Consider the following 18,148-nt stretch of genomic DNA (forward strand, 5'->3'; position numbering starts at 1 on the left):
CCAATCTATATGCAGGTTGAAATCACCCATACTTACAGATGTTCCTTTATTGCATGTGTCTCTAATTCCCTGCTTAATGCCATTCCCAACATCACCACTATAGTTTGGGGGTCTATACACAATGCCCACTAACATTTTTTGCCCCTTGGTGTTTCTCAGCTCAATCCATACTAATATCCTTCCTCACTATTGCATTAATTTCCTCTTTAACCAGTACCGCAATTCCACTGCCTTTTCCTTTTTGTCTGACTTTCCTGAATACTGAAATTCAGTTCCCATCTCTGGTCACCCTTCACCAATATCTCTGTAGTCCTGATTATATCATATCTGCTTGCATCTATATGCGTGATTATTTCATCCGCTTTATTGTGAATGTCTTAAGGCACAAAGCCTTTAAGTTTGTCTTTTTAATGTTACTTGTCCTGCTTCCAATATTTTTCACTGTGGCCCTGTTTGAATCTGGCCCTTGGTTTCTCTGCCTATCACTTTACTTATTCCCCTTTCTGTCTTTTATTTTTGTCATTGTTTCCTCCTCCTCTGACTCCTGCGTAGGTTCCCATCCCCCTGCTTTTTAGTTTAAACCCTCCCCAGCCACTCCAGCAAATACTCCTCCTAGGTCATCAGTCCCAGCCCTGCCGATGTGCAACCCATCCAGTTTGTACTGGTCCCAGCTCCCCAGAACAGGTCCCAATGCCTCCGGAATCTGAAACCCCTCCCCTCACATCATCTCTTCAGCCATGTATTCATCTGATATAGCCTGCTATTTCTACTCTGACTAGCATGTGACACTGGTAATAATACTGAGATCATTACCTTTGTGGTCCAACTTCTCAATTTTCTTCCTAACTCCCTATATTCTAGTTTTAGGACCTTATCCCTTTTTTTCAACTATGCACTTTGTACCAATGTCTACCTTGGCCATTGGCAGTTCACCCTCCCCTTCCAGAATGTCCTGTAACCGCTTTGAGACATCCGTGAACCTAGCACCAGGGGGGCAACATTGTCATGCGAGGGCTATATCAGAAGATTGGGTCTAGAATTGAGGCCCCAATGTAGCATGCAATTTAGGGGTTAAATGGACTACGGTAAAAACCTGCTAGCACAGAGTCAGAAGGATATGCCCACACGTGGCTGGGTTACATTGTCCCATTGAGACATAAACTCATTAGTGGGAATATACAAGATGGTTCGGTTCAGCAAGGGTGATTCACCAGAGATCCGTTGTCTTTCGGGCCACTCCCATCTGACCAGCTATTAGCCCATTGTGGAGTCTGATGGCCTCTTTGTCCATTAATGGGAAGTTAATTGCATATCAATTGCATGGCTTGGTTCTTTTGTATAAATGGGAGTGGGCAATCAACGATTGCTAATGCTCTCCGGGAGGGATTAAACTAGTTCAGCAGGGGATTGGGAACCTGAATTGTAGCTCCAGTATTAAGGAGGTTGAGAGTAGTGAGGTCATGAGTAAGGTTTCAAAGTTGCAGGAGTGTACCGGCAGGCAGGAAGGTGGTTTAAAGTGTGTCTTCTTCAATGCCAGGAGCATCCGGAATAAGGTGGGTGAACTTGCGGCATGGGTTGGTACCTGGGACTTCGATGTTGTGGCCATTTCGGAGACATAGATAGAGAAGGAACAGGAATGGTTGTAGCAGGTGCCGGGGTTTAGATATTTCAGTAAGCTCAGGGAAGGTGGTAAAAGAGGGGGAGGGATGGCATTGTTAGTCAAGGATAGTATTACGGTGGCAGAAAGGACATTTGATGAGGACTCGTCTACTGAGGTAGCATGGGCTGAGGTTAGAAACAGGAAAGGAGAGGTCACCCTGTTCGGGGTTTTCTATAGGCCTCCGAAAAGTTCCAGAGATGTAGAGGAAAGGATTGCAAAGATGATTCTGGATGGGAGCGAAAGCAACAGGGTAGTTGTTATGAGGGACTTTAACTTTCCAAATATTGACTGGAAACGCTATAGTTAGAGTACTTTAGATGGGTCCGTTTTTGACCAATGTGTGCAGGAGGGTTTCCTGACACAGTATGTAGATAGGCCAACGAGAGGCGAGGCCATATTGGATTTGGTACTGGGTAATGAACCAGGACAGGTGTTAGATTTGGAGGTAGGTGAGCACTTTGGTGATAGTGACCACAATTCAATTACGTTTACTTTAGTGATGGAAAGGGATAGGTATATACCGCAGTGCAGAGTTATATCTGGGGGAAAGGCAATTATGATGCGATGAGGCAAGACTTAGGATGCATCGGATGGAGAGGAAAACTGCAGGGAATGGGCACAATGGAAATGTGGCGTTTGTTCAAGGAACAGCTACTGCGTGTCCTTGATAAGTAGGTACCTGTCAGGCAGAGAGGAAGTGGTCGAGCGAGGGAACCGTGGTTTACTAAAGCAGTCAAAACACTTGTCAAGAGGAAGAAGGAGGCTTATGTAAAGATGAGACATTAAGGTTCAGTTAGGGCGCTCAAGAGTTACAAGTTAGCTAGGAAGGACCTAAAGAGAGAGCTGAGAAGAGTCAGGAAGGGACATGAGAAGTCTTTGGCAGGTAGGATCAAGGATAACTCTGAAGCTTTCTATAGATATGTCAGGAATAAAAGAATGACTAGGGTAAGAGTAGGGCCAGTCAAGGACAGTAGTGGGAAGTTGTGCGTGGAGTCCGAGGAGATAGGAGAGGTGCTAAATGAATATTTTTCGTCAGTATTCCCACAGGAAAAAGACAATGTTGCCGAGGAGAATACTGAGATTCAGGCTCCTAGACTAGAAGGGCTTGAGGTTCATAAGGAGGACGTGTTAGCAATTCTGGAAAATGTGAAAATAGATAAGTCCCCTGAGCCGGATGGGATTTATCCTAGGATTCTCTGGGAAGCTAGGGAGGAGATTGCTGAGCCTTTGGCTTTGATCTTTAAGTCATCTTTGTTGACAGGAATAGTGCCAGAAGATTGGAGGATAGCAAATGTTGTCCCCTTGTTCAAGAAGGGGAGTAGAGACAACCCCGGTAACTATAGACCAGTGAGCCTTACTTCTGTTGTGGGAAAAGTCTTGGAAAGGTTTATAAGAGATAGGATGTATAATCATCTGGAAAGGAATAATTTGATTAGAGATGGTCAACACAGTTTTGTGGAGGGTAGGTCGTGCCTCACAAACCTTATTGAGTTCTTTGAGAAGGTGACGAAACAGGTGGATGAGGGTAAAGCAGTTGATATGGTGTATATGGATTTCAGTAAAGCGTTTGATAAGGTTCCCCACGGTAGGCTACTACAGAAAATACGGAGGCATGGGATTCAGGGTGATTTAGCAGTTTGGATCAGAAATTGGCTAGCTGGAAGAAGACAAAGGGTGGTGGTTGATGGGAAATGTTCAGACTGGCGTCCAGTTACTAGTGGTGTACCACAAGGATCTGTTTTGGGGCCACTGCTGTTTGTCATTTTTATAAATGACCTGGAGGAGGGCGTAGAAGGATGGGTGAGTAAATTTGCAGATGACACTAAAGTCGGTGGAGTTGTGGACAGTGCGGAAGGATGTTATAAGTTAGAGAGGGACATAGATAAGCTGCAGCACTGGGCTGAGAGGTGGCAAATGGAGTTTAATGCATAAATGTGTGAGGTGATTCATTTTGGAAGGAATAACAGGAAGACAGAGTACTGGGCTAATGTTAAGATTCTTGGTAGTGTGGATGAGCAGAGAGATCTCGGTATCCATGTCCATAGATCCCTGAAAGTTGCCACCCAGGTTGAGAGGGTTGTTAAGAAGGGGTACGGCTTTTATTGGTAGAGGGATTGAGTTTCAGAGCCATGAGGTCATGTTGCAGCTGTACAAAACTCTGGTGTGGCCGCATTTGGAGAATTGCGTGCAATTCTGGTCGCCACATTATAGGAAGGATGTTGAAGCATTGGAAAGGGTGCAGAGTGTAGCCACCTAAATTGGCCAACTCCCGATTTAAAATGGCGAACGGCAAAGGCTGATGGGAAAGTCAGCCAACAAGACAGAAACCAGCGGCTGCAGGTTTGCTGTGTATTTACCTCTGCAAAAGCCAGACAACATCGATACCAGCGGCCATCAGCATAACAAAGTAGCAGCCATCTTCATACTGATGAGCAATCCCCGGGAACAATAAGTAACATTTTGGACACACAAAGCAAAGCCAGGCTCCTCGGCGCCAGCAGGAGCCAACACAAAAGAGGTGAACGAGCACCTCAAGACCGCCCATCGATCAGGGAACCGCTCCAGTATTGGAGAAAATCGAACCAAGCGATTGGGACAAAGTCCAATCACTTGGGACCAGGTACAGGGTCCGCCCCGAAAGGCGGGAAGCTCCTGGGGACTATAAGAGTTGACCCCCAAGTTCAAATCGCTCTCTTCACCTCCTCTTCAGCTCTTCTTCCTGCCCGGGTCGCCCAGCAACACGAACCAACATTGACCTTGACCGGTGCAGTGATCGTCGACTGACGTAAGTCTTAATTCACCGCTCACTATGAGATAGGCGCTCCTAGCTACCAATCCGTACCAACTTCGAATCCCGCAGACTCAGAACCCGAACGAAAGGCCATTTGTTCCCCTGACCTGGTGGGCCAGTCCGAAGTTAAGTATAGGCCTGTTAGTTGTAGAAGTAGCTTAGACGTAGAATTTGTGCCTGAGTAGCGATTACTGTGTATAATAAATGTGCTTTGATTTAAATCTTACTAATCTGTGTATTGAGTTATTGATCATTACTCGGACTTGAACCTCGTGGCGGTATCATAAAGATACCTGGCGACTCGAGAGCAAAGGTAATAAAACAGAGCAATTGAACCAAGGAGAAAATCAGCAACAAGAGGAGATTTACCAGAATGTTGCCTGGTATGGAGGGAAGATCTTATGAGGGAAGGCTGAGGGACTTGAGGCTGTTTTCATTAGAGAGAAGAAGGTTAAGAGGTGACTTAATTGAGGCATACAAGATGATCAGAGGATTCGATGAGGTGGACAGTGAGAGCCTTTTTCCTCAGATGGTGATGTCTTGCACGAGGGGACATAGCTTTAAATTGAGGGGAGATAGATATAGGACAGATGCCAGAGGTAGGTTCTTTACTCAGAGGGTAGTAAGGGCGTGGAATGCCCTGCCTGCAACAGTAGTGGACTCACCAACACTAAGGGCATTCAAATGGTCATTGGATAGACATATGGACGATAAGGGAATAGTGTAGATGGGCTTTAGAGTGCTTTCACAGGTCGGCACAACATCGAGGACCGAAGGGCCTGTACTGCGCTGTAATGTTCTATGTTCTATGATAGGTTCAAGTCTGGAAACACGAGAGAACCTTTGTTTGAGGGGTTGGGTGGAGCTTAGAGCGGAGGTGGAAGCAAGTGATTGAGTGGATGAAAGAGTTGGGAGTCCAACACTGGTTCAAACATGACACTGAGAATGCAAATAGGCTGATTCAGCCTCAGATGGAGGGAGGTGGTAGCCAAGGAAATAGGTTTATGGTGGGGACCAAAGACACAGTCATTATTCAATTGAAAGGCTTTTCTGCTCATCCAATATTGGATGTTGGACATGGGGCATGATGCTTCTGCTGAGGGACAGCATGTAGATGTAGTTGAATTCACAACCTTCGGACTCTGAGGTAAGACTGCACCACCAAGCCATGGCTGATAGTCATGAGTAGTTCCAATTACTGATACTAATACATTTTCATGCTGGTGTTCAGTGGGTATCCAGCAATGAAGCAGCAAGACAAATTTCCTTCAGAATGAGCAATCATGAAGTGTAAAGCCAGATGGAGTTTGCTTGGCCTTCTAGGGTCAGATTATTTTGGCCCAGGGGTTGCAAGCAACCTAAGGGCTCTGATTTAATGCTGCTCTCCAAGGGGACAGATTCCATTTTCAGGGAACGCAGCACTGAAAGAGTGTGATGACATAAACCCCAAAATTATAATGGGAGCTGTAAACTATAGAGTCTCAGTGATTTCCCAGAAAAGCCATTGCCTACGTCTGTTTTACTTAGTTAACTTTAGGTGCTGAGAGAAAAAAAAAACTTGCATTTATCTTTTACCTTCGACAATCTCAGGATCTCCCAAAACACTTTGCCACTAATGAGGTACTTTTCAAGTGCGATCACTATTATAGGGTGAAATCTAACGACCCCATAGTGCGACACGGCCGGTAAATCTCATGAGAGGCCTCTCACAAGGTTTACCTGGCTTGCCACGCCTCGCATGATCTAACGGGAGTTCGCAAGAGGTCGCGATCTGGATCCTGCCCACAATGTGGGCTAGTGTCACACGGGAGGGTTTAAACTAGTATGGCAGGGGGGTGGGCACGGGAGCAATAGGTCAGAAGGTGAGAGCATTGAGGGAGAACTAGGGAATAGGGACAGTGGGGCTCTGAGGCAGAGCAGGCAGGGAGAAGTTGCTGAACACAGCGGGTCTGGTGGCCTGAAGTGCATATGTTTTAATGCAAGAAGTATTACGGGTAAGGCAGATGAACTTAGAGCTTGGATTAGTACTTGGAATTATGATGTTGTTGCCATTACAGAGACCTGGTTGAGGGAAGGGCAGGATTGGCAGCTAAACGTTCCAGGATTTAGATGTTTCAGGCGGGATAGAGGGGGTTGTAAAAGGGGAGGCGGAGTTGCACTACTGGTGAGGGAGAATATCACAGCTGTACTGCGGGAGGACACCTCAGAGGGCAGTGAGGCTATATGGGTAGGGATCAGGAATAAGAAGGGTGCAGTCACAATGTTGGGGGTTTACTACAGGCCTCCCAACAGCCAGCGGGAGATAGAGGAGCAGATAGGTAGACAGATTTTGGAAAAGAGTAAAAACAACAGGGTTGTGGTGATGGGAGACTTCAACTTCCCCAATATTGACTGGGACTCACTTAGTGCCAGGGGCTTAGACGGGGCGGAGTTTGTAAGGAGCATCCAGGAGGGCTTCTTAAAACAATATGTAGACAGTCCAACTAGGGAAGGGGCGGTACTGGACCTGGTATTGGGGAATGAGCCCGGCCAGGTGGTAGATGTTTCAGTAGGGGAGCATTTCGGTAACAGTGACAACAATTCAGTAAGTTTTAAAGTACTGGTGGACAAGGATAAGAGTGGTCCTAGGATGAATGTGCTAAATTGGGGGAAGGCTAATTATAACAATATTAGGCGGGAACTGAAGAACATAGAGTGGGGGCGGATGTTTGAGGGCAAATCAACATCTGACATGTGGGAGGCTTTCAAGTGTCAGTTGAAAGGAATTCAGGACCAGCATGGTCCTGTGAGGAAGAAGGATAAATACGGCAATTTTCGGGAACCTTGGATAACGAGAGATATTGTAGGCCTCGTCAAAAAGAAAAAGGAGGCATTTGTCAGGGCTAAAAGGCTGGGAACAGACGAAGCCTGCGTGGAATATAAGGAAAGTAGGAAGGAACTTAAGCAAGGAGTCAGGAGGGCTAGAAGGGGTCACGAAAGGTCATTGGCAGATAGGGTTAAGGAAAATCCCAAGGCTTTTTACACGTACATAAAAAGCAAGAGGGTAGCCAGGAAAAGGGTTGGCCCACTGAAAGATAGGCAAGGGAATCTATGTGTGGAGCCAGAGGAAATGGGCGAGGTACTAAATGAATACTTTGCATCAGTATTCACCAAAGAGAAGAAATTGGTAGATGTTGAGTCTGGAGAAGGGTGTGTAGATAGCCTGGGTCACATTGAGATCCAAAAAGACGAGTTGTTGGGTGTCTTAAAAAATATTAAGGTAGATAAGTCCCCAGGGCCTGATGGGATCTACCCCAGAATACTGAAGGAGGCTGGAGAGGAAATTGCTGAGGCCTTGACAGAAATCTTTGGATCCTCACTGTCTTCAGGGGATGTCCCGGAGGACTGGAGAATAACTAATGTTGTTCCTCTGTTTAAGAAGGGTAGCAAGGATAATCCAGGGAACTACAGGCCGGTGAGCCTTACTTCAGTGGTAGGGAAATTACTGGAGAGAATTCTTCGAGACAGGATCTACTCCCATTTGGAAGCAAATGGACGTATTAGTAAGAGGCAGCATGGTTTTGTGAAGGGGAGGTCGTGTCTCACTAACTTGATAGAGTTTTTCGAGGAGGTCACAAAGATGATTGATGCAGGTAGGGCAGTGGATGGTGTCTATATGGACTTCAGTAAGGCCTTTGACAAGATCCCTCGTGGTAGACTAGTACAAAAGGTGAAGTCACACGGGATCAGGGGTGAGCTGGCAAGGTGGATACAGAACTGGCTAGGTCATAGAAGGCAGAGAGTAGCAATGGAAGGATGCTTTTCTGATTGGAGGGCTGTGACCAGTGGTGTTCCACAGGGATCAGTGCTGGGACCTTTGCTCTTTGTAGTATATATAAATGATTTGGAGGAAAATGTAACTGGTCTGATTAGTAAGTTTGCAGACGACACAAAGGTTGGTGGAATTGCGGATAGCGATGAGGACTGTCAGAGGATACAGCAGGATTTAGATTGTTTGGAGACTTGGGCGGAGAGATGGCAGATGGAGTTTAATCCGGACAAATGTGAGATAATGCATTTTGGAAGGTCTAATGCAGGTAGGGAATATACAATGAATGGTAGAACCCTCAAGAGTATTGAAAGTCAAAGAGATCTTGGAGTAGAGGTCCACAGGTCACTGAAAGGGGCAACACAGGTGGAGAAGATAGTCAAGAAGGCATACGGCATGCTTGCCTTCATTGGCCGGGGCATTGATATAAGAATTGGCAAGTCATGTTGCAGCTGTATAGAACCTTAGTTAGGCCACACTTGGAGTATAGTGTTCAATTCTGGTCGCCACACTACCAGAAGGATGTGGAGGCTTTAGAGAGGGTGCAGAAGAGATTTACCAGAATGTTGCCTGATATGGAGGGCATTAGCTATGAGGAGCGGTTGAATAAACTCGGTTTGTTCTCACTGGAACGAAGGAGGTTGAGGGGCGACCTGATAGAGGTCTACAACATTATGAGGGGCATAGACAGAGTGGATAGTCAGAGGCTTTTCCCCAGGGTAGAGGGGTCAATTACTAGGGGGGCATAGGTTTAAGGTGAGAGGGGCAAGGTTTAGAGTAGATGTACGAGGCAAGTTTTTTACGCAGAGGGTAGTGGGTGCCTGGAACTCGCTACCGGAGGAGGTGGTGGAAGCAGGGACGATAGTGACATTTAAGGGGCATCTTGACAAATACATGAATAGGATGGGAATAGAGGGATACGGACCCAGGAAGTGTAGAAGATTGTAGTTTAGTCGGGCAGCATGGTCGGCACGGGCTTGGAGGGCCGAAGGGCCTGTTCCTGTGCTGTACATTTCTTTGTTCTTGTTTGTTCTTTGTAATGGGCGGGATGCAGATCTGGTTCTTCTGCATATTGAAATGCTGCAGTGAGCAGCCCTTTGATATGCACTCGCCAGAGTTACCCAAGGCGCAGGATCTATCCCGCCATTTAAAAATGGCGCCCCGATCGCTTCCTGCACTGGCGAGCAGAGCTCCTCTGTGCAGGAAATTGGAATAAGTGCAGTCTCGGTGTGGCAGTCCCCGTTGAGGCCCCAAAATGAAACAGAATCCCATTAGATAGTGGGGTCTTGCAGTCCCGGGAAGTAACCAGCGTGACGGCTTGACAAGGGACTTTATTTCCTTTTTGTTAAATTGCGTCCATAATGTAGGGAACAAAGCAGCCAATTTGCACATAGAAGGGTACTACAACCAGCATTCAGAAATGTACTCAGTTAATCTGTTATATTGATGTTGTTTGAAAGATTAATATTGGCCAGCACATTGAAGATGGTGCCTTTGCTTTTCGGCTAAATAGAGACCATTAATATTTGCCTCAGGGGGCAGATGAGATTTTGTTTAAAAACTCATGGGTAAAGTAGCACCTCTGACAGTGAGATACACTCTCAGCACTTCACTGGGACTATCTCATGGCTCTGACTACAATGGATGAGAATGGAATGGCATACAAATGTTACGCAGTAATAGAGAGATACTGACAACACCCAAATAAGTGAATCTGTATTAAATGTTATTGAAAAACCATATAATAAAGAGAAAATAACAATCTTTATTATTGTCACAAGTAGGTTTACATTAACATGAAGTTACTGTGAAAATTCCCGAGTCACCACACTCTGGTGCCTGTTCGGGTACACAGAAGGAGAATTCAGAATGTCCAAATTACTGAACAGCACGTCTTTCGGGACTAGTGGGAGAAAACTGGAGCACCCGGAGGAAACCCACACAGACACGGGAGAACGTGCAGACAGTGATTCAAGCCGGGAACCGAATCTGGGATCCTGGCGCTGTGAAGCAACAGTGCTAACCACTGTGTTACCGTGCCGACCATGAGAGTGTATGTAGGCTACAATATAGAGCACTGGCATAGAGCCTTCATTCCTATAAATAGGATTCAATTCATGGCACTTACAACCTTTGAAGCTAATGTCTGGAACATAACTGATTTTTAAAAATCATGTTAATTGCTTTTTTGCTCATTAATAATGATGTCATACTGGAATCATTAATAGAAAATTAGAATTTGAGCATTCTCAATGAATGATGAGATCATCAAAGTGCTTTGAAAACACTCAGACCTTTCAGAGGTACTGGGGAAGGCTGCACTGTCGCGAGAAGTTGTAGGTTAACTGTACTTTGTTCCTGGGAGCAGCATGGGTGGTGCAGTGGTTAGCACTGCTGCCTCATGTTGTTGAGAACTGGGGTTCGACACCGGCCCGGGTCACTGCCCGTGTGGAGTTTGCACATTCTTGCCATGTCTGCATGGATCTCACCCCCACAACCCAAAATGATGTGCAGGGTAGATGAGTTGGATACACTAAATTGCCCCTTAATTGGAATAAAAAAGAATTGTGTACTCGAACAGTATTTTAAAAAAAATAGTAAGTACTTTGTTCCTGTTAATTACAGCGGAATGTAAATTAACACTAGTACTGTTATAACCATTGTTACAGCAATCACTGATAGGGGACCTAACTCATATTTTCATCAGTTACTTTGTACTTTTGCAAAAGCACAGCCATTTGGAAAGGTGAATTCATGACTTAATATATAAGTACAAGAATAGAAAACAGATGGGGGTGGTCATTTAAGACTGAGATTAGAAATTACTTCAGTCAAAGGATTGTGACTCTTTGAAATTCTCGACCCCAGAAGGTTGTAGTTACTCCATCGTTGAATATATTTATAATCACTACAACGTGGAAGGAGCCCATTCGGCCCATCGAGGCTACCCTCTGAAAAAGCACTCTACCTAGGCCCACTCCCCCACCCCATCTCCGTTAGCTAGTAACCCCACCTAACCTTTTTGACACGAAGGGGTAATTTAGCGTGGCCAGTCTACCTAACATCCACCTAACCTGTACATCTGTGGGAGCAAACCGGAGCACACAGACACGGGGAGAATGTACCAACTCCACAAAGACAGTGACCCAAGGTTGGAATTGAATCCTGGTCCTTGGGCTGTGAGTCAGCAGTGATAACCACTGTGGCACCATGCTGTTGGGCATTAAGGCTGTGGTGAACACATTTCTCTCAGGGAGTTAAGGGATATGGGGGAAAAATGGACTTGAAGCCCAAGGTCAGCCATGATCTTGTTGAATGGCGGAGCAGACTTGAAAAGCCATAAGGTCGATGACTACTCCTCTTTCTTGCATTCTTGTGACACAGTGTAGGGATATTTCTCTGGAAAGTGCAGGCTTCCCTGTCCTGCCCTCATCTTCCCGCTTTCCCACTGTGAGAACCTCTTTGAATCTCTACCCCCCCTCCCCATTTCAATACAATCAAGAGGCCAGAGGTTGTCCAACTTTTCAAGGTTGTGCGTTCAAGCCTCACCCCAGAGCACATGATCTTAATGGATTTCCCAATGTATTGGCAACATGTGGGGCCAATTCAGAATTTATAAATAGACTATCTCGAGTTCTAATGGCAACTGAATTGAGTGGTTTCCTCAGCGTGGGAGAGGTTTATACTCACCTTGTCAATTCATCTTGCAGCTGCCCTGGATCAGGGGGAAAGAACTTCACTACGAATTGGAATAGAACCGTCTTCTGCCCTGTCAAAAGAAAATGAGCTTCACCAGTTGGGCATTGAAGATCAGGAAGGCTTCACAAATGAGGCAAAGTCAATAAAAGATGGAACTTTTCTCCATTCACTGGACAGGAAGCCACACAGAAACGCATGCTAAATGCAGGAAGAGGCCCTTTAGCCATCCCAGTCAGAGCTAGTATTTATCCACCATTCAAACAAATAGTTTCATTTACATTTACCCACACTGTTCCTGTATCCATCAACATCTTTTTCTGCATTCACCTAGCCAGCCCAATCATGAATTTAATCTTGTGAAGTGCCACAGGGGTCAATGAAGGGAACCCAGCTATGTACAATCAATATTAATGACTTGGATGAAGGGATTGAGTGCATCATTATAAATTTGCTGCTCTACAAAGGTAAGTGGGAAAGCAGGTTGTGAGTGGAGTGATTCTGGTCTGGTTGTGTTGTGATTCACCGACTGACCACTATTAGTCCTATTAATATATAAGTGAATGTCAGAGTCAGGTGACCTCAGACTGACCTCAGGGAGCTGGGAGGTTGCTTGTGATGGTCATACTATTATTCATCTAATGTTTTGTATATATTTGACTTACAGTTAATGTTAATAAATTGTGTATACCTTTAGCTACAAGTGTTCTTTTAATATAAATCAGGCCATCTGACCAGAACATTACAGTGAGGATGACACAAAAGCTTGGATTTTCTTAGAGTTGTGAAGACTCTGGAACCTTCCAAAATGGTCAGCAAAACCTGGATGCGGAAGTACCATTTATGACATATCCTATTTTCACTGGGGAATAGGGTGGTGGGGGGTTTAAAAGAAAGAAATAATTTATTGACCATCCCTAATTGCTCTTGGGAGCAGTTAATAGTCAACCACATTGCTGTTGATCTGGAGTTACAACTTTCCTTCAATAAAGGGGAGTAATGGATCAGATAGGCTTTTACGAGAGTTGATTAATTCCAGTTTTTGTTTTATTGAATTTGAATTTCACCACATGCAGTAGTGGGATTTTAACTTGAGCATTGCCGTGTGTCTCTAGCCCAGTGACAGTGCCACCACCTCCCCTTGATGTCCTGCTGACTGGAGTGAGAACACTAAACTGCCTTTGATGTGATACAAGAGCTGTCCATCATAACCAAATGTTTATAAACATTATCGTTAGTTTCACAGCAGGCTAAAGTCCACGCAAGCGTGAAGGGAAATGGGATTAAGCAATCCAGACAGTTAGCTCTGTGTGCAAGCTGTCAATCACAGTCTAGTAAAATCAATTTCACAATGATATGAATGAAAGCCTTGCAGATCAAAGATCTCAGGGGTTTTAAACCCAGCTGATGTACTTTTTCCTTTCTAGGAATTTACACGTGCTATTTTTTCTGCCTGAGCCAGCAGGTGTAGGGCACAGGTGAGATTTAAAGCAATGATTTTTTCCCCCATTGTCTCTGTCTAGCCAGCTCTCCAGCTTCCAGGCAAGGGTCTCTGTAATGGGGGGGGCTTCCAGGCAGGCGTCTCTGTAATGGGGGCTTCCAGGCAGGGGTCTCTGTAATGGGGGCTTCCAGGCATGGGTCTCTGTAATGGGGGCTTCCAGGCAGGTGTCTCTATAATTGGTGGGTTTCCAAGCAGGGGTTACTCTTATGGAGGGTTTCCAGGCAGAGGTCTATGTAATGGGGGCATCCAGGCAGGGGTCTCTGTAATGTGGGGCTTCAGGCAGGGGTCTCCGTAATGTGGGGCTTTCAGGCAGGGGTCTGTAATGCGGGGCTTCAGGCAGGGGTCTTTGTCATGGGCGCTTCCAGGCAGGTGTCTCTGTAATGGGGGCTTCCAGGCATGGGTCTCTGTAATGGGGGCTTCCAGGCATGGGTCTGTAATGTGGGGCTTGCAGTCAGGGGTCTCGCTCAATGGGGGGCTATCAGGCAGGGTCTCTCCTATGAGAGTTTTCCAGACAGGGGTCTCTCAGATGGGAGTTTTCCAGTCAGGGGTCTCTCCTATGGGAGTTTTCCAGACAAGGGTCTCTCCGATGGGAGTTTCCCAGACAGGAATCTCTCCTATGGGAGTTTTCCAGGCAGGGGTCTCTCCTATGGGAGTTTTCCAGTCAGGCGTCGCTCCTATGGGAGTTTTCCAGTCAGGGGTCTCTCCTATGGGAGTTTTCCAGGCAGGCATCACTCCTATGGGAGTTTTCCAGGCCGGGGTCTCTCCTAAAAAGGTTTTCCAGGCAGGGGTCTCTCCTATGGGAGTTTTCCAGGCAGGGGTCTCTCCTATGGGAGTTTTCCAGGCAGGGGTCTCTCCTGTGGGAGTTTTCCAGGCAGGGGTCTCTCCTATGGGAGTTTTCCAGACAGGGGTCTCTCCTATTGGAGTTTCCCAGGCAGGGGACTCTCCTATGAGAGTTTTCCAGACAGGGGTCTCTCCTATGGGAGTTTTCCAGGCAGGGGTCTCTCCGATAGTAGTTTTCCAGGCAGGGGTCTCTCCTATGGACGTTTTCCAGTCAGGGGTCTCTCCTATAAAGGTTTTCCAGGCAGGGGTCTCGCCTATGGGAGTTTTCCAGACAGGGGTCTCTCCTATGGGAGTTTTCCAGGCAGGGGTCTCTCCTATGGGAGTTTTCCAGACAGGGGTCTCTCCTATTGGAGTTTCCCAGGCAGGGGACTCTCCTATGAGAGTTTTCCAGACAGGGGTCTCTCCTATGGGAGTTTTCCAGGCAGGGGTCTCTCCGATAGTAGTTTTCCAGGCAGGGGTCTCTCCTATGGACGTTTTCCAGTCAGGGATCTCTCCTATAAAGGTTTTCCAGGCAGGGGTCTCGCCTATGGGAGTTTTCCAGACAGGGGTCTCTCCTATGGGAGTTTTCCAGACAGGGGTCTCTCAGATGGGAGTTTTCCAGACAGGGGACTCTCCGATGGGAGTTTTCCAGACAGGGGTCTCTCCGATGGGAGTTTTCCAGTCAGGGGTCTCTCCTATGGGAGTTTTCCAGACAAGGGTCTCTCCGATGGGAGTTTCCCAGACAGGAATCTCTCCTATGGGAGTTTTCCAGGCAGGGGTCTCTCCTATGGGAGTTTTCCAGTCAGGCGTCGCTCCTATGGGAGTTTTCCAGTCAGGGGTCTCTCCTATGGGAGTTTTCCAGGCAGGCATCACTCCTATGGGAGTTTTCCAGGCAGGGGTCTCTCCTATGGAAGTTTTCCAGTCAGGGGTCTCTCCTAAAAAGGTTTTCCAGGCAGGGGTCTCTCCTATGGGAGTTTTCCAGGCAGGGGTCTCTCCTATGGGAGTTTTCCAGGCAGGGGTCTCTCCTGTGGGAGTTTTCCAGGCAGGGGTCTCTCCTATGGGAGTTTTCCAGACAGGCGTCTCTCCTATTGGATTTTCCCAGGCAGGGGACTCTCCTATGAGAGTTTTCCAGACAGGGGTCTCTCCTATGGGAGTTTTCCAGGCAGGGGTCTCTCCGAGAGTAGTTTTCCAGGCAGGGGTCTCTCCTATGGACGTTTTCCAGTCAGGGGTCTCTCCTATAAAGGTTTTCCAGGCAGGGGTCTCGCCTATGGGAGTTTTCCAGACAGGGGTCTCTGCTATGGGAGTTTTCCAGGCAGGGGTCTCTCCTCTGGGAGTTTTCCAGGCAGGGGTCTCTCCTATGGTAGTTTTCCAGGCAGGGGTCCCTCCTATGGGAGCTTTCCAGGCAGGGGTCTCTCCTATGGGAGTTTCCCAGGCAGGGGTCTCTCCTATGAGAGCTTTCCCGACAGGGGTCTCTCCTATGGGAGTTTTCCAGGCAGGGGTCTCTCCTATGGGAGTTTTCCAGGCAGGGGTCTCTCCTGTGGGAGTTTTCCAGGCAGGGGTCTCTCCTATGGGAGTTTTCCAGACAGGGGTCTCTCCTATTGGAGTTTCCCAGGCAGGGGACTCTCCTATGAGAGTTTTCCAGACAGGGGTCTCTCCTATGGGAGTTTTCCAGGCAGGGGTCTCTCCGATAGTAGTTTTCCAGGCAGGGGTCTCTCCTATGGACGTTTTCCAGTCAGGGGTCTCTCCTATAAAGGTTTTCCAGGCAGGGGTCTCGCCTATGGGAGTTTTCCAGACAGGGGTCTCTCCTATGGGAGTTTTCCAGGCAGGGGTCTCTCCTATGGGAGTTTTCCAGACAGGGGTCTCTCCTATTGGAGTTTCCCAGGCAGGGGACTCTCCTATGAGAGTTTTCCAGACAGGGGTCTCTCCTATGGGAGTTTTCCAGGCAGGGGTCTCTCCGATAGTAGTTTTCCAGGCAGGGGTCTCTCCTATGGACGTTTTCCAGTCAGGGATCTCTCCTATAAAGGTTTTCCAGGCAGGGGTCTCGCCTATGGGAGTTTTCCAGACAGGGGTCTCTCCTATGGGAGTTTTCCAGACAGGGGTCTCTCAGATGGGAGTTTTCCAGACAGGGGACTCTCCGATGGGAGTTTTCCAGACAGGGGTCTCTCCGATGGGAGTTTTCCAGTCAGGGGTCTCTCCTATGGGAGTTTTCCAGACAAGGATCTCTCCGATGGGAGTTTCCCAGACAGGAATCTCTCCTATGGGAGTTTTCCAGGCAGGGGTCTCTCCTATGGGAGTTTTCCAGTCAGGCGTCGCTCCTATGGGAGTTTTCCAGTCAGGGGTCTCTCCTATGGGAGTTTTCCAGGCAGGCATCACTCCTATGGGAGTTTTCCAGGCAGGGGTCTCTCCTATGGAAGTTTTCCAGTCAGGGGTCTCTCCTAAAAAGGTTTTCCAGGCAGGGGTCTCTCCTATGGGAGTTTTCCAGGCAGGGGTCTCTCCTATGGGAGTTTTCCAGGCAGGGGTCTCTCCTGTGGGAGTTTTCCAGGCAGGGGTCTCTCCTATGGGAGTTTTCCAGACAGGCGTCTCTCCTATTGGATTTTCCCAGGCAGGGGACTCTCCTATGAGAGTTTTCCAGACAGGGGTCTCTCCTATGGGAGTTTTCCAGGCAGGGGTCTCTCCGAGAGTAGTTTTCCAGGCAGGGGTCTCTCCTATGGACGTTTTCCAGTCAGGGGTCTCTCCTATAAAGGTTTTCCAGGCAGGGGTCTCGCCTATGGGAGTTTTCCAGACAGGGGTCTCTGCTATGGGAGTTTTCCAGGCAGGGGTCTCTCCTCTGGGAGTTTTCCAGGCAGGGGTCTCTCCTATGGTAGTTTTCCAGGCAGGGGTCCCTCCTATGGGAGCTTTCCAGGCAGGGGTCTCTCCTATGGGAGTTTCCCAGGCAGGGGTCTCTCCTATGAGAGCTTTCCCGACAGGGGTCTCTCCTATGGGAGTTTTCCAGGCAGGGGTCTCTCCTGTGGTAGTTTTCCATGCAGGGGTCTCTCCTATGAGAGTTTTCCAGTCAGGGGTATCTCCTATGGGAGTTTTCCAGTCAGGGGTCTCTCATATGGGTGTTTTCCAGTCAGGGGTCTCTCATATGGGAGTTTTCCAGTCAGGGGTCTCTCATATGGGAGTTTTCCAGTCAGGGGTCTCTCCTATGGGATTTTTCCAGGCAGGGGTCTCTCCTATGGGAGTTTCCCAGTCAGGGGTCTCTCCTATAAAGGTTTTGCACACAGGGGTCTCTCCTATGGGAGTTTTCCAGGCAGTGGTCTCTCCTCTGGGAGTTTTCCAGGCAGGGGTCTCTCCTATGGTAGTTTTCCAGGCAGGGGTCCCTCCTATGGGAGCTTTCCAGGCAGGGGTCTCTCCTATGGGAGTTTCCCAGGCAGGGGTCTCTCCTATGAGAGCTTTCCAGACAGGGGTCTCTCCTATGGGAGTTTTCCATGCAGGGGTCTCTCCTATGAGAGCTTTCCAGACAGGGGTCTCTCCTATGGAAGTTTTCCAGTCAGGGGTCTCTCCTATAAAGGTTTTCCAGGCAGGGGTCTCGCCTATGGGAGTTTTCCAGACAGGGGTCTCTCCTATGGGAGTTTTCCAGGCAGGGGTCTCTCCTCTGGGAGTTTTCCAGGCAGGGGTCTCTCCTATGGTAGTTTTCCAGGCAGGGGTCCCTCCTATGGGAGCTTTCCAGGCAGGGGTCTCTCCTATGGGAGTTTCCCAGGCAGGGGTCTCTCCTATGAGAGCTTTCCAGACAGGGGTCTCTCCTATGGGAGTTTTCCAGGCAGGGGTCTCTCCTGTGGTAGTTTTCCATGCAGGGGTCTCTCCTATGAGAGTTTTCCAGTCAGGGGTCTC

The sequence above is a fragment of the Scyliorhinus torazame genome, chromosome 5, assembly GCF_047496885.1.
Source record: "Scyliorhinus torazame isolate Kashiwa2021f chromosome 5, sScyTor2.1, whole genome shotgun sequence".
Lineage (NCBI taxonomy): Eukaryota > Metazoa > Chordata > Chondrichthyes > Carcharhiniformes > Scyliorhinidae > Scyliorhinus > Scyliorhinus torazame.